The sequence below is a fragment of the Pygocentrus nattereri genome, chromosome 1 (genome assembly GCF_015220715.1).
Source record: "Pygocentrus nattereri isolate fPygNat1 chromosome 1, fPygNat1.pri, whole genome shotgun sequence".
NCBI classification, from domain to species: domain Eukaryota; kingdom Metazoa; phylum Chordata; class Actinopteri; order Characiformes; family Serrasalmidae; genus Pygocentrus; species Pygocentrus nattereri.
This window is the reverse complement of record NC_051211.1, coordinates 44,557,419-44,573,692: the sequence shown is the minus strand read 5'-3', so window position 1 is coordinate 44,573,692 and position 16,274 is coordinate 44,557,419. Positions and strand designations below refer to the sequence as shown.

The window sequence follows — 16,274 nt, the reverse complement described above, 5'->3', positions numbered from 1 at the left end:
TGGAGCTGTGATCGGTCAGTATGCACATAGCACATTACAGAAGCATTGCGATTGGGTGTTAGGCTCATTTGCATATTTTGCATGCAGTATCAGTATTGCAAGTTAACAGGCCAATATCGCAATTGAGGTTAACAAACTTTGTGTAATCCTGGTGTGCATGTAATAGATTTGTGCCACTGACCTGATAAAAATGACCTGACACTGACCAGTGATGACACTGTAGTTGAATTCAAGGCCTTCTATCAAAATAAACAGGTCCACAGAGCACCTCTAATGTGGAGCCATCATTCTCTATCAGTTCTGCTGAGAAACCTTGAGTGCCCTTACCTGGCCTGGTTTTGGTGCTGACAATTTGTTGGTTTACTGAACTTTTCTGCTTTGGTACACTTTATCCTTTTACGTTACTTTAAAATTGAAAGTAGGCCTGATTCAGTAAGTGTTCATCTTGTTATTTTCAGCACGGCTTGTTCCATCCCTGTGTCTACTCCAACCGCTCATATTCTGAGTCATGTCTTTCAAAATATCTCTTGCAATATTGAAGTTCTCCCTTTGGGTATGTCATTTTAAGTATGTTTCTCACTGGCTGCACTTTTCACCTGCCTCTGAAGACATCTGCTTTTAATTTATATTCAGTCCGTATTATGTTAAACCCTTCTAGAAAGCTCCCATTCTGTTTCATAGACCTGCAATATTTCCAGCATCAATTATGAAATTCTGTGAAATGGGGAGGCAAGTATTTATTTAAGTGAAAATTAAGTTCAACTTCAAATTATATCCTGTAGCTATTTTCCCACATTTAATTCCAAAAATGAGACATTTCCTTAGTTTCAACTGTATAACAGCAGGTAAAGCTGCAGAAATAGGAGCTTGATCTGTAGAGCTCAACATGATGTTTTACAGCAGTAGTGGACATAATATCATATTACGGTTCTATTGCTACATATTGCAATTGTGACATTACTTGCAACAGGAGAAATTTGACATGGTTAAAAATAGGGTGGCCCAAATGACTGCATATATTTCAGGATGCTGACATCTGTGATTGGTCATTGTGTTCAAAGCTCAGTGGACATTTCTGTGATTTATTAAGGAGCCCATATGCTGATTAGCACTTGCTGTAACTAGTGGGGCTGGGTTTTGATGGCAGATTGCATTACTCCATTCCACTGGACATTTTGTGTAAGGTTCTTATGTGTGTAAGTTTACATGTAACATAAGAATTTTGAAAGAGAAGCAACAAAAATAAAAAAATAATAAAAATGTGAATGATTTTATCACAAGGCATATTAGGAAATGTACATTATGTGGCCAAAATTATGTGGACACCAGACCATCACACCATGTGAGTTTGCTGGATGTCACATTCTAAAACCATGAGCATTGATTTGGAGTTGGCTGTCCTTGCTCCACTCTTCTTGAATGGCTTTTCACAAGATTTTGGAGTGTATCTGTGGGAATTTGTGTCCATTCAGTAAAAAGAGCATTTAAGAGGACAGACACTGATATTGGAGATGGACTGGCTTGAACTCAGTGTTCCAGTTCATTCTAAAGGTGTTCAGTGGGGTTGAGGTCAGGGCTGAGCACAGGCCACTGAGGTTCCTCCACACCACACTCATCAAACCATGTCTCTATGGACTGCAATTTGTGCACAGGGGCTCAGTCATGCTGGAACAAGAAAGGGCCTTCTCCAAACTGTGACCACAGTTTTACAGAGGCATGTAATTTCCTAAATAGCTTTGTATGCTGTAGCTTTAGCACTGCCTGGGTGGAATTATCATTGCTCCACTGGAACTAAGGTGCCAGGCCAAAACTCTGAAAAACAGGCCCAGACCATTAAAGGCCATCCACCAAACTTTACTGCACTATGAATTTCAATAGCTTTTACTGGCATTTGCCAGATTCATGCACCAGACATCCAGAAATGTGAGGGCACACTCCAGATGCCAGTGGCTGCAAGCTTTACACCACACCAGTCGACGCATAGCATTGTGCATAATGATCTTAGGTTTGTGTGCAGCTGCTCCGCCATGAAAAGCAATTTCATGAAGCCCCAGTTCCTGTGCTGATGTTGCTTCCAGAGGCAATTTGGAACTCTGTAGTGTGTGATGCAGCAGAAGAGAGGTGATTTTTACACGTTGCATGCTTCAGTGCTCATGGACCCCGTTCTGTGTGTTTGCATGGTCTGCCACTTTGTGGCTGAGCTGTTGTTGCTCCTAGAAGTTTCCATTTCAGAGTAATAACTCTTACTTTTGACCAGGGCAAATATAGCAGGACAGATTTTCGCCTACTGACTTGTGGCAAAGATGGCTTCCTGTGACAGTACCATGTTTAAAATCACTGAGTTCACTGAATCACTGAATTATCTTTTGTCTGTTTTGCATTGATATTTTAAACAAGCCACATCAGACTTTGACTGGACACAGACCAAGACCTCCTTAGGGGGTCTCGGTCCACTTCTAAATGAACTCTGATGCAGTTCATTTGAAACAAGGACCCAAAACGGACCAAAGGTGTCTAAACAGACCAAACACAGAATTAACCATCATGTCCTCTTCTTCAGACTTTCTTTAGAAAGATAAATATTTGATGCTGTTTTGACACATACATACTTTTTATCATGTCTTTATGAGCTCTGAGTTGGTAAATACAGAACAGATTTTGATTTTGAAGTTTTGATTTCAAACCAGCACTGAGACATATTCCAATACTTGAGGCACACACATTTTGTATCTTTTTACAATGAGTGTACTCCATTTCATGTTGTGGAAAAACCATGGTAACACCCATTTATCTGTGGCTTTTTGCTGTAGAACATCACAAGACAGATAAGACATGCATAAAGCCTATAGGCTCAGTCAGGTGAGAGTGCAGTGTGGTTCAGAAAGTTTAAATACTATTCCAGTTATTGTTCCCAAATGTACGTTATAAAATCCACCCACTCAGCTATGACGTTTTAGTCCATGTGACTTTTCTTTGTCAAATATGTCAATGCGACTGCTACGAGAACCACAATGTAAACACTTTCATATGTTTTTGTTGGTCTGGAACTGTACTACAAATGGCCCTGAGTCTCATCTGTGCCTAAAATGAAGGTGCTAAAAGGGCAGTGCTTTACAGCGGTGGTCACCAACACTAGTCCTGGAGATCTTTCTTCCTGTAGAGTCTTATAACAACCATCTGCTACACCTGCTCCAGCTAATTAAATTCTTTAGTTCTTGTTTGCCTGGATCAGATGCGTTAGTGTGAAGTAAGGGTGGGAAGGTGCAGAATGTGAGATGCAGGTTGGAACTAAACTCTACAGGAAGGTACATTTCCAGGAGGACAGCTGATGACCACCGCCCTAGAAAAACTACTTCTGGTTCCATTGAAAAGAAGAATTAATTGAAAGCTTCTTTAAGCAAGCAAAATACTTCTGTGGCATCTCTCCAGCCTTTGTTGGAGGGACATTTGTTGGCACCTTTATTTTTAAGCATGTAAACAACTATTTGTGTGATTTTCATGGCACCCTGCTGGAACACATATTTGGTGGCCAAGTAGATCACAAAAATCAGTTTTTGGATTAGCTTTTGCAATAATGTGGTAACTCTCTTTCTTAGTAGGCTCTGCCTCAGATTTTGCTCTGAAAAATGAACTCCAGACTGTGCTTTTGTGTTTTGCACCAAAACCCCAGTGCTGGTATTAAAGAAGGATAGAGATGGAGTGAGATTTTTGAAAGAAAGACTTACTTAACTCCCAGAGAGGACGAGGAAAAGATTTGATGAGAATAATGGAAAGCCCCAGAGGCTAGCCTGCTCTGTTTGATTCAATTAAGCAAAGGGACCAGAGCACTGACAAAGTGGATTAAAGCCACTGCTGGGGATTTCAAACAGAACTGTGAGAAATTCAGCAGAAAGGACCTTCATCTAGTCCAGCCAGCCTGATCGAGAGAAAACACCTGTTCTGGTGGCATGGAGAGCCTTAGAGGCCCTTAGAAGCCACGGCGGCCCTGCTGTTTCACAGTTTCAACTGACGCTCTCAAGATTGACCCAGTTTAGCAGGAGGGTGGAGATTCAACTGTATCGATTCTGAAATGTTATAATTGATTCTAATAATATTCAGTAAAGTACTTGTTCACTTTTGGTCCAAAATAAAATAAAACAAATAAGCAAAGAAAAAGCTTGGTGTACTGCAGTGTGTCCCAGTCCGATCCTCGGGGTGTCTCAGACGGTCCACTCTACACATAGGAATGATGTCCAGGGGGCCCTGAGGACCAGGTTGGGAAAGACTGATATAGTGTTTTAACCGTAAAAGTCATTGTTATCACATTCAATAACAAAGGTGATAATTCAGTATTAACTGTTATCGCCTTTGATATTGAAATAAGCAGAAACATTCTGTTGCACTTTCTAAACTTTTAATCTGTGCCACATTTTGCGCATACATATTGTCAGGCCCGTAGCCAGCATTGTGATGGGGGGGGATCTTTTTCCCCCAAAAGTGGACTTCATTTGGCTCTCTACTCCAATGCCCCCTAAATACACGAGCACACTTCAAACCTTTTAATTTAGACATATTTTATTCATTATAAGTTTGTTGTGAGTCTGTTGTTGCTGTCCTTATTTGTTCGTCTGTTGCTCCCCACTGTTAACATAAATTTGATATAAATGTAAGTGTTACTCAAACTTCCTACATCTGTGATGACTTCATTGTCTGTCTCTGTTGCTTACCTCAGTTGTCTGTTGCTTTGTTCCATTGTCTCTGTTGCTGCCCTCCATTGTCTGTCTCTGATGTTGCGGTCCTTTATTGCCTGTCTCTCTACTGTTGACATAAATAGATAAGAATTACTTCATGAGGTACACTATCGGTATGATCATTAAAACTTAAACATGAATTAATAATGATATAAATTGAAGTGTTCCGTCTTATTCAAATCTTCCTACAACTGTGCTGGGACTTCATTGTCTCTCTCTGTTGCTCACCTAGGTCTGTTGTTGCTCTCCCTCCTCTGTATCTCTGTTGCTGTCTGTCTCTGTTGCTTTTCTTCATTGTCTGTCCATTTTTCCTCTCCATCTTTTGTATCTCGCCTTCTTTTTCTTTATTTTTTAATTGGGTCTTGCCTTCACTGTCTGTCTGTCTTTCCTCTCCTTTAGGGTCATTTTACGGGAAATCGGACACTTTGGAACTCAACCCACACAGATTTTCATCAAACTTTGTGTGCCTTTTTAGTGGGAATGTAGAACCCCAGAACTGCATTTGCATGAATCTGGCACTAATATTTCAGAGGTTGTTCATGACATTGCAGGCTATGTGTGGAAAAGATACTGACCATTTTAAAATAGTTTTTTTTATATTCAGATTTTAGTATTTTAATATCTCATAATTTATACTCGGCTAACTGTTGAGTTCAATGTTGTTTGTGTACTCTGTAGAGCTAGAAAAGAGCTTTCAAACAGCATCAAAACCATCTGTTTGTAATTTAAATTGACATAATCAAGGTTGAATGTGTAGTGCCCTACCCTCTTACTTAAAACATTCTTAGTCCACTTCTCCCTTTATATTAGTGGCAGATTTATGCAAATGCAGTTCTGGGGTTCTACCTTGCCACTAAAAAGGCACACAAAGTTTGATGAAAATCCGTGTGTCTGCATTCACATGAAATGACCCACCATTGTCTGTCCGGCACTGTTAACGCAGGGGAGTTGTAAAGAAATAGAAGCCCTGCACTCAGCAGCAGCAGCTTACCGAATTTGGGCCTTTTTTAGAACAAGTCACCAATGTTTTGGGACAATGTTGCCGCCGATTTCTTCCGTTTTCACTCCTTGTCTTCTTTTTTACCCATTTTCTCAAGTAACTTAATCCCCTGATTCTTATTCTTTCCACTAGCTAACAACAGAAATGGGGGAATTACCGCCACTTACTGGATTGGTGTAAAACAGTCTGAACAAAATGTGTAAAGAGAAACATTAACCATTTTTCTTACTCCTCACTTCTCTACTTTTCTTTTTTATTAGTCTGGATGTGATATTGTAAATTAAGATTTGATGTATATTCACCGGAGATTAACAATTCATTCATTGAATAGCCTACCTATCTTGAGGGGCATGTGTGTACGGGGCGAGGGGGCGGCGGGAGGGGGGCGGAGGCGGCGTGGGGGGGGGGGGGGGGTCGAACGAACCCTTCGATCCCCCCTGGCTACGGGCCTGTATTGTATTGTGATATGAATTTGATGAAAAGTCATTGTTGTGCATACAGTCTTGTTTTGCCAAAAGAAGAAAACATCTTTTTCATGCCTTTCTTCCCTCCTTGTTTGTCAGCTTTAGACATAAAAAAACAAACAGAAAAAGTCAAAAGTGCAGATTCACACCTGTCAACACAAAATGATGTATGATAATGTAAAAACAATTCTTTGCCTAACTCACCATGTGAACAAATTTTATAATGAATTAGTTATATTTGAGAGGTGTAGCAAGTTGAAAGTCGCTAGACTTCGAAGAATCTGTTTTCTATATTTCATTTTGAAATGTAGTGAAATCTAGTTCATGACGATTTAAATCCTAATGATGGAATCACTGTTGTGGATCTACATTCTTATTTTTCACAGTTTCAGAGAAAATCTGTCAGTAGCGTCTTGGTTTTTGCTGTCCTTAATATTATGCATATTAACTGCCAACAGCCATCTGATTGTGTGATTGTGTGCCTCAGGAAGGAATGCATTTTAAGAGACATTTTCATTAGCTCTTGGCTAAGTAAGTGTTAATTTAGGACCACCTTCCTGCCAACAAGTGCTTGTGCTTTTAAGATTTTACAGTGAGAAAGCATCTCCGCAGAACACCACAGCAACAATAAAGCCACCAGCCATGAATCACTGACAGAGAGTGAGAGCAGCGACAGTGTGGAGTTCTGTTAGGGTGAATTAAATTAAAACATCTGATGAATCATTTGCACTGTGAAAGTCTGTCGACAAGAGTAGGCATCTTCTATTTAGGTTTGCTACAACAAATACAGAAACAGTAATTTTATGTTCATAAAGCTGGTTTCGCTTGTTAGTCATTTTGATAACCCTGTTTCTGAACCTCTAGAACTCATGAGTTTTTTATTCTGTTTTGCTATACATTAAAGCAGTAGTTGTAAGTTGTAAAATTAAAGTAGTTTACTGTACAATAAAATGTACAATAACATACTGCTTACCTAACTTACCGGATGTAATTGTACAACCCCAATTCCAATGAAGTTGGGACGGTTTGTAAAACATAAATAAAAATGATGATGATTTGCAAATCCTTTTCAACCCCTATTCAATTGAATACACTACAAAGACAAGATATTTAATGTTCAAATGGATAAACTTTATAGTTTTTTGCAAATATTCACTCATTTTGAATTTGAGGCCTACAACATGTTCCAAAGAAGTTGGGACAGGGGCATGTTTACTACTTTGTTACATCACCTTTCCTTTTAACAACACTCAATAAGCGTTTGGGAACTGAGGACACTAATTGTTGAAGCTTTGTAGGTGGAATTCTTTCCCATTCTTGCTTGATGTACAACTTCAGTTGCTCAACAGTCCGGGGTCTCCATTGTCATATTTTGTGCTTCATAATGCACCACACATTTTCAATGGGAGACAGGTCTGGACTGCAGGCAGGCCAGTCTAGTACCTGCACTCTTTTACTATGAAGCCACGCTGTTGTAACACGTGCAGAATGTGGCTTGGCATTGTCTTGCTGAAATAAGCAGGGACGTCCCTGAAAAAGACGTTGCTTGGATGGCAGCATATGTTGCTCCAAAACCTGCATGTACCTTTCAGCATTAATGGTGCCTTCTCAGATGTGCAAGTTACCCATGCCATGGGCACTAACACACCCCCATACCATCAGAGATGCTGGCTTTTGAACTCTGCGCTGATAACAATCCAGACAGTCCTTTTCCTCTTTGGCCCGGAGGTTTTCCAAAACAATTTGAAATGTGGACTCATCAGACCACAGGACACTTTTCCACTTTGCGTCAGTCCATCTCAGATGAGCTCGGGCCCAGAGAAGCCGGCGGTGTTTCTGGGTGTTGTTGATATGTGGCTTTCGCTTTGCATGGCAGAGTTTTAACTTGTACTTGTAGATGGAGCGACGAACTGTGTTCACTGACAGTGGTTTTCTGAAGTGTTCCTGAGCCCATGTGGTAATATCCGTTACAGCATGATGTCGGTTTTTAATGCAGTGCCGCCTGAGGGATCGAAGTTCACGAGCATTCAATGTTGGTTTTCTGCCTTGCCGCTTACTTGCAGATATTTTCTCCACACCTGACCTTCACAACAATTCCTATAATTTGATGTAATTCTGATTATATGTGTTATTATGTCTTATTAAGTGTAGATTTGCACATTTTACAAAGTTTAAAATTACATAAAGGTTACAGTAAATTATCTTACAAAATTGTGTATCTAGTATAATACTGTACTGGCAACTAAGCTGCCTGTAATGCACTGTAAATTTTGACATTTTTTCTTTATGTACTGCAGGAATATGTTTTATGATTTTGATGTCAAGGTTTGATTCGATTTTTGATTTTTATGTACTAAAAATATTTTGAATCTGCAAAGATATGTTTATACAACACAGCGTTTACTTTGGCTCAGATCCATCCATCCATTATCTTCCGCTTCTCCGGGGTTCGGGTCGCGGAGGCAGCATCCTAAGCAATGAGGCCCAGACCTTCCTTTCCCCAGCCAGGGGATTCCGAGGCGCTCCCAGGCCAGCTGGGCGATATAGTCACGCCAGCGTGTCCTGGGTCTTCCCCGGGGTCTCCTTCCGGGTGGACTTGCCTGTGACACCTCCCGAGGGAGGCGTCCAGGAGGCATCCTAACCAGATGCCCAAACCACTTCAGCTGACTCCTCTCGACGTGGAGAAGCAGCAGCTCTACTCCAACTCAAAGTTAGGGTGAGAAGTTTGGTTATCCGGGAGGGACTTGGAGTAGAGCCGCTGCTTCTCCATGTCCCTCCTGGATGACCGAACTTCTCACCCTAACTTTGGCTCAGATAAGCAAAAGTTTTAAAATAGAACTGTGCCAGACCTGCAGCAAAACAAAAACACTTATTTTGTTTTGCTCTATTTTTGATACTGTATAAAACCATAATTACATAATACCTCTAGCTTTCTCTGCACTGTGGAGGACAGTGTGTTAAGTGGACTCAGGTGAACCTTCAATGCTTTTCTGAGATGCGTGTAATTTTTCAGCCATAATGCTATTACTGCATCAGAGCCGAAGCAGTTCAGCTATTCTGGGCCCTCCAGTGGAAAACCGCCGTTTTTTATTCATTAAAGTGAATTCACTTTAAGACTTGTTGGGGTTTTCTGTCAGTTCAGTTCCTGACATTAAACGATGATGAATTCAAAGTATGGTGATGCCCAGAACTGGAGATTACTGAAAGTTTGAAGCTGTTCTGAATGTGGGCTCTGAACATATGTATGCAGCAGTTGGGAACATTTCACTGCTGTGTCTGTAGCTTATCTCTCTCGACCCCAAGTGTATATGAATTTCTCATCCCTTATCCAGATTACTTTTTTTGCTCCAGTTTTTGCTCATTCTCTCCTTACTTTCTCTTGTCTCAGCGTAGTGATATTTCATTGCTTTATTTTCATTTTCTTGTCCATCCACCCATGTGTGGAAAGCTACTATCTTGCATTCTTAACTTGGATGAAAGAATACATCATGAATCTCAGGCTGTAGTATTCAATCATTACTCAAAGTCATTTTTTGATTTATTTTTTTTTATGTAAAGATGCACTAGATTCAGGGGAAGCCCTCAGGTCCCTTTCAGAGAGGATCTAATCATTTCTGGGAACAAATTTTTTGTTAATTTTCTTTTAGTAGAATCATGCTTGTATTAAAGTTATGTGAGGATTACCATTCTACTCTTGTTTCACTGTTAAGAAAATTGGCCAGTCAGGAATTGTTTTTCTTAGTGGTGCCCAGGTAGAAATAGTTAATGAGCTCTTGGTTTCAACTTGGTTTCAATGAGGTCTATTGGTTTCAACTTTATAAAGTGAAGAGAAGCTCTAATGCATTTGTTAAAATATCTGCAGTTATGAATTGACAGAGCAATAATACTTGGATGTCAAATGGGTGGAACCAGTTTTTTGAGGAAGAAAATGTTACTCTAGGCCTTCTGGAAGTGCTGGATACATCACTGACCATTAATGCCAGCAGTAGCTTAATCAGTGGATTGTTAGAAATGGAGACAAGTGACAGAAACTCTACACCACACCCCTCTACTGAGTCACTGGGAAACTGCTACAAGGTTAAATAACTAATAAACTATCGTGGAACTGAGTTATTCCTTATGTTTTTGCTTAGTTTTAACAAGTATGGCCCAAATTAAAGGCATAGCTCTAATATTCACAGTTTGCCACTGGCTAAATTCAGATGTCTAGTGTGGATCTGATCATTGATATAACATTGTGTGGGAGAGTCAAGCTGGTTTGTGCCAGACGGTCAGGTTATCTAAACAAAGTTATCTAAAACTGACCTCTATCTCTTAGGCCACTGATGCAAAGTGAGATGACATATTTGCTTCGCCTTGGCCACTTAAAGAGTAATGGAGCACCTTGAAAGACTCTGAGAACCATTACTTTATGTGTTGTTTCTTTAAATAATGTCCATTATATGAACAAGTATCATTGATGTGAAAGATTCAGAACTATCCATTGAAAGTTTATTTAGGGAACCAAAAGTGTTTCTTACATGACATTGCTTCAAAGACTGCCAGGTGACAACATCATCTATAGATATTCCGCTACCAATCCCAACCCCTTTAAGGAGAACAGTGAATATCTGAATCATAAGGAAGTAATTAGCAAAGCAAATATACAATATGACAAGGCGGCAATGTCCTGCTGCATGTCACATGCTGTCCACAACCAAAGAAGATTCTCTTCCATAATAAAACTGAGGTTGGACATTATTAGGAAACAGGGTTTGCATAGCTGGTCAGTGATGCGGGCAGTGTACTGCCTTTTGCTCGTTACCAGGACTGTGACCATAGTGCTAGAGGCTGTCGCACTCTCTGGTCACTGTTAATTGGATGCAGCCATCACAGTATTCCTTGTTTTTCTTTTCTATAGAATTTACAGAACTGATTCTACTGCCTGCTCTAGCTGCACTTGCATTTATGAATAATAACTAAGTTCATTGTCTTATCTTTTATAGATACTAGTAGATATTCTGGGATTTGTTTGCTTTTAGTTGAGTCGTAATGAGGTATCAATGGACTTGCAGTCCACAGCCTGCCCCCAACTTTTTATTCTGTTGTGCTTTGTTCATTGGGGCAATTAAGGGCCCTTCAGCAGTATTAGCAATTGGCAGTGTGATGATGCTCTTCATGTGTGGGATATGTGGATGAGACCAAATGGAAACCGCCTTTTAGCTGTGCTTGAATGACTTCTATAAGATTCGCTTTGTGGTGGGATAGTGCCATTTTGCTTACAATGTATTGGTACACTGCCTGAATGAAAAACTGGAATTTGTTTGGAGTTTATTGTTATTTATCAACCCCCTGCCCCAATCTTCTCTGACTCCATCCGCTTTGAGATTGCATTCAGTTTTATCATGCCTTTTAAACAGTGTCAGCCTGACTGCCTGTGCTCTCTGCAGTCATGAGTTCCACAATAAGGTCTGGAAACAGAGCCAACATTTCCAAAGAGTGGAAGCTGATTGGTTCCAGCCAAGTGGAATGGCATAAAACTCACAGCTGTACTCTCATCTCTGCTGCATTTCTACTACCACTATGCCTGCTGTTGTATCTGGGTTCGGGTCTAAGTTGGATCTGGAGAGATGGATAGAGATCAGGGCCAGGCTGATGTATTGGTCAACCAAAGTTAAAGGGGTCATTTCCCTGGGGGAAAAAAAATTATCTTGCTTTATTGAAATAGTTGTAATATAAAAACGTTATTAAAGCTTCAAAACATACTATGCACTTCCCAGTCCAAATGCCCCATACATGGAAATCGTCTGTTTTGAATTAATTGTTTCTTTGATACAACTCAAATATTGGACATAAATATGGCAAAATGTATGGATAATACATATGATATATGGTTGAATACATCCCAGGACAGGTATAATCGTATTTGCTTTTAATTCTTAAATTACTTAAATGTGTCAGGGAACAACATTTTTATTGATTTCACATTTTAATGATTTTATTGCATATAGTTTAGTTATGTAGCTCTCATTACACTAATGCCTGTATATTCTAGCTTAATAAAGTATGACAATAATTAAAGGTTTTTCATAAATATCTATTTACATTAATATCCATATGTATACAGTCCTGTGCAAAACTTTGAGCACCTCTGGTCAAATTACATGATTTTGTAAGCAAAATAATATAATTAAAACATCTTATACAGACAACTTCATATTTAATGCACAATTCCTGTTTATTTGTTGAATGTAGCTAAAATTATGGGGAAAAAAATAAAACAGAGTGTCACATGTGCAAAAGTACTGGCACACGTATATAAAATTTCATATATGAAGCCATAACAGTTTCATCAATAATGACGTCATCCAGGTCCTGCAGAAGCAAAGCAGCCCCAGACCATTGCACTACCAGCACCATGTTGGAATGACTGTTGGAATTATGTTCTTATGGTGGAATGTTAGCTATATACCAGATATAACAGGACCGATGTCTCCCAAAAAGTTTCATGTTTGTCTCTTCAGTCCACAGAATATTGTTTCAGAAATCCAGATGTTTTTTTGTCATGTGCATTAAACTGAGGCAAGTGAGACCTGGATTAATTTGTGACCTCGTGGATGAGTCATTGATGCACTCCTGGTGACATTTTGGTAGGCCGGCCACTTTTGGGAAGGTTCACCACTGTTCCAAATTTTCTCCATTTGTGGATAATAGCTCTCATTGTGGTTTGCTGGAGTCCCTTAGCAATGGCTTTCTAATCGCTTTTAGAGTGGTAGAGAATGCCAGTATATGTAATTTATTTAAGATTCTTATATTGCCATATCCAAGATTTCTGTATGGGATGGAATTAACATTATTTAAATGTTGACTTTCTGCTGTTATATATATTATATAGTCATATTTGAGAAGTCATATCAGTCAGTAAAGCTCTGTTCATCTAAAACAATTGCAGAATGTTAAGTTGTTTATCATATAAAATTGCCTGATATTGTTAATTATCTGAGTTTTTAGCTTCTTAAAATCGGTATTGGTGACAAAGGGTTCATATCAGTAGGGTCCTAATTGTGACGGTACAGATAGGTCTTGCAGTATAGTGATGTGTTTCTATTTGAAGGTCTATTGCCTCTTGTGCTAAGCTGGTGCAGTAAATCCAGGTGATGCAGTCACCTGGAAATAGATCTGACAATTTAGATTCAAATGACAAAGGATCTATTTCAAAAATGAAAAAGATTTTATTTCTCCTGAGCTTATGAATACCATATCAGTCATAGAGTGTATGAGATGTAATGTGGATGGTTCAATAATACTTCTAAAATAGCACCATAACCTTTTTGCTGTCAGCCTCGCAGCCCCATAAACAGGTCACTACACTCATTAAAGGATTCAAGTCTCTGGAGAGAATAAAACCTGAGAACAAGATGCCAGAGAGAAACCTCTTACCCTTCATTTAATTCCTCTCCCCTCTCTCACTTCTTTTCATCTCCTCCCCCTCTCCAACCTTTTCTCTTACCCCCCACTCACTGATTGCCTTGCGACCTCCTTTGCCCGCCCGCTAAGCGCTTTCACTGCCACCAGATTCATCTTGTTAGGTCCTACTTGAAAGGGTGAGAATATTATTTACAGCCTGCGAGGCATGATTCTGGACATAGGCCCTGTTTTTCAAGTCCGGCAATCCAAGATGAAGGTGAAGTTATGACGGCTGAGCAGAAAGGCAGGAGTTTAAGCACAGCCTGGCCGAGGGATCATCGTGGAGCACTGGAGGTCAGGCCTTAGTGGCATGCTTTTCATTTATTCAGTCTTGGCTGTTAAAAGAGCTCAGGTCAGTTCACTAGTCTCTCCTGTCCTTTGTGCAGATGTCTTTGCGTGATGGAGCTGAGAGATCATGGAGGACATTTGTGATAGTTACCTGTGTAATGTGAATTTTTCTGCATAATTAAATTATTAAGGTATATACAAAGCCATTCAGAAGGGATTCATGCCTCTAAAAGCTCCTGCACCTAAAATTATTACATGAAATGTTGTTACAAGTCTCCTGGCTTAAAATAGTTCCCAATCGAAATGTATTTTTCCAGATTTACTGCTATTTTATCATTATCAATATTACATATCATATTATTGACATAATTTGAAAATGCCTGTTACTCTGTATGTAAATTTCATGACAAATGGACCAAAAGAAATGGCTCAAAATTACTTTATTGAGATTTTGAATTTTTGAAAAGATTCTGGTTCCATTCACTTACATTAGAAGTACAGTTGGATTTTCCTTCTCCTGTAAAGTTACCATTTTGGAAACACAAAGTTTTGTTCCGACAGCAATATACAAACTCAGTTGCGTAGGTTCACTGGTGGTTTTGGATAGTAAATATATTGACTGTGTTGTAAACAAAGCAAACCCTGGTTCTGCTGTACAGAAAGTTTTACTACAATACACAATACAATGCAAAGTCTGCAGTAGTGCTCACACTATGGCAGAACCATAGCCTTTGCTAAAGAACCCCTAAGCACATTTTTAAGAGAAATGTGGAACTATAATAACCAACAGAACCATGAGAATGCTTAAATGGTTCTTTTCCATGGTCACTATGATGGAGAGGCTCTTGCTTATGTTTCTTTAAAGAACTTTCTAAAAATTAAAAGTAAGGTGGGTCTTCAAGAGTTTTTTTAGTAAAGACGATGGTTCTATATAGAACCATGAACACTCAAAGAACCACTTTCATGCCTAAATGGTTCTTTGTGTGATGAAATTGTTTGTCAGACTGATACAGAAGAGAAAAATCTAAGCTTTTTTTTTTTTGCTTGTTACAGGCTTAACATTGTAAGTATGCAGATGGTTCTATATGGAACTCTTGAAGAACCACCTTTTTAAGGTGTATATAGCACCAAAAAGGGTTTCACTATTTTGCTGGTTTTTTCAGCACTAAATTTAAACATGTAAGTTTATAAAAGTAAAGAATAAATAGTTTAACACATTTTTTATGTTAAAATAACACTGGCCAAGCACATCACACTCTGTGGGCCTGTTCTCACCTTGCATTAATGTGTTTTGTTTCTGAAGTGTATTTGGATAGACTGTGTCTCCTTTTCACTAAAATGCATCTCCAGTTTTACCCATTCTGACTGTACTTTTGCTGCATAAAATCACAACAACACCTCATTTCCATTACAATTTTTGTCCTGTTACAATTTGAGTAGACAAGCTTGGCTTCGCTTTGAGGATCTCCAGCCTCACTTATTCTCCATCTTTCAATTCATTGTTTATTCTCTCTTCTGCTAGTCAGCGCTCAGCAGACATATCCACTGATGTAATTATATATGAATATCTAAAACACATTCCTATTTCTGATTGTGTCTGAATTGAGTTTTGGTAGAGTGATCAGTTTGTATCCTGCTCACAATGCATCCTGGGCTTTCCCGCAGTCAAGCGAAGTCCGAGTGTTATCCAATTACTAAAATACACATTAATGTTAACTGTTTCCGAGGTGTAGTGGTTATCACGTTCGCTTAACATGCGAAAGGTCCGTGGTTCGAAACCGGGCGGAAACATCCTTTTGGGGCAGTTGTGGGCTGGAAATTAAGGAACTGGCCCTGTGGTCTCTGGTTCGATCCCCAGCACTGATGGTATGTGACTGAAGTGTCCTTGAGCAAGGCCCCTAACCCCCAGTTGCTCCCTGGGTGCTGTGGACAGGGCTGCCCACCACTCCAGGCACATGTGCTCACTGCCCACTAGTGTGTATGTGTTTTTTTGCTTCACGGATGGGTTAAAGGCAGAGGTGAAATTTTCCCGTTGTGGGACTAATAAGGGTCACTTAATCTTAATGCAAGACGTAAACAGGCCCTGTGAAACTATTTTGTGTTAAAGGGGAATTCCACCAATTTCTTCATAATTCAATGGTCAAGATGTCAATAAAGTAAGTCAGAATGGATTGATGTGCAGTTTTCTAGAGAAACTTACTAAATCATAATTGTTCATAGCAGTAGTGATACGAGCCAGATGTCTGATGAATTTAATGCTTCTAAAAGCTTCCTTACAGAAAGATATTACATGAAACTGGTTATGAATACACTGCATGATGCCTGAAACACTGTCTTGTGATAGTT

At 39.4% G+C, this 16,274-nt stretch overlaps 1 protein-coding gene and 1 non-coding gene across 4 annotated transcripts in view; both read left to right on the top strand.

The window, feature by feature from the left end:
• Window positions 1-16,274, top strand: part of btbd11a (BTB (POZ) domain containing 11a) — a 270,998-nt gene that overhangs the window by 102,424 nt on the left and 152,300 nt on the right. The window lies entirely within an intron of this gene.
• On the top strand, window positions 15,647-15,719 carry trnav-aac. The gene has a single exon. It is a non-coding gene; the product is annotated as a tRNA-Val (tRNA).